This window comes from Olea europaea, chromosome 6 (genome assembly GCF_002742605.1).
Source record: "Olea europaea var. sylvestris chromosome 6, O_europaea_v1, whole genome shotgun sequence".
Taxonomy (NCBI): Eukaryota; Viridiplantae; Streptophyta; class Magnoliopsida; order Lamiales; family Oleaceae; genus Olea; species Olea europaea.
In genome coordinates, this window is record NC_036242.1 from 26424963 (window position 1) to 26426177 (window position 1215).

Consider the following 1215-nt stretch of genomic DNA (forward strand, 5'->3'; position numbering starts at 1 on the left):
ACCCAACATGTTTTGTGTTTTGCTATAGTACTGGCATATGTTTAATATGTATCCAAAGTTATTATTATTTGCTTTTCCATTTTGTCATAGGCAAAGCTAATACCTAGGAGAGCAAACAATAGTTCAAGAAATGAAGTTCATCTACCTCCACCATTTGAGTTCCAATTCATGCCAACTTCTGGATTTTTGCAAATTCCAACTAAAAATATCCTACTCCAAACTACGGTGGAAAATTTGCAACATATTGAAATTCAAGAAAATGCACAGAAGAGGGCAGCCACAGAAAAGAACAGAAGAGTTACCCAGTAGACCACCAACTTGTTCTCTGTTAAGATCAAGGAAAGGGACCCATGCGGCTACTCAGTAGACCACCATCTTGTTTTTTGTTCTTTACTTTGAAAGTTATGTCGCATTTTACAACAAACTAATTGGTGATGTTGCGAGCTACTTAAATTACTGTGCTCTCTTAATGGAATGAATTGAAACTTTTTTGTGTTATTTGCAACAAACTAGTTGGTATTGTAATTTGCATCAATTTTTAAGCATCAGATTGCATAAGTTAAATGCAATGTGATGCATCAAAATTTGCATCAGATTTCATTTAACCTATGCAATCTAATGCATAAGACTTCTAATGCATGCATCAGGTTGTATCCTGATAGATGATGTTCTAGATTGCATCAACCCATCAACCAGCAATTACTATATAGCTCATGCTCCATCTTGCACCAGCAAGCATCTCATTAACCAGCAATTGTCATACACAAAACACAATCAAATATTAACATTTAAAATTAAATCCTTAAACCTATGAAGGATTAAATTCCATTCCATTCATCTATAGATTCAATACATATGGAACACAAGCCACCAATTTTCCTACTACAATACAAGGGAAAACCATTAATATGGTGGCTCCAATCTGAAGAAATTTTACAAGAATTCATTATGCATTCATTCTCTCCATTGGTGGCGCTAACAATGAAGACACTTTCCTTTGCATTCATTATGTCCATTCATTCTGCAAGAATTCTTATTGTCCATAAACAAGCCATATTACAAATCAAAGCTATCACTGGCCGTATTCTCCACCAAATTCAACTGAGTCTCTCATACCCTTTTTGTATTAACTGGGATACTCTGCAATCACAACTTCTCCAAAATCCTCCCCATTGTGTGCGTAATAAACTGCGATCCTGTAGCGCATTCATCATC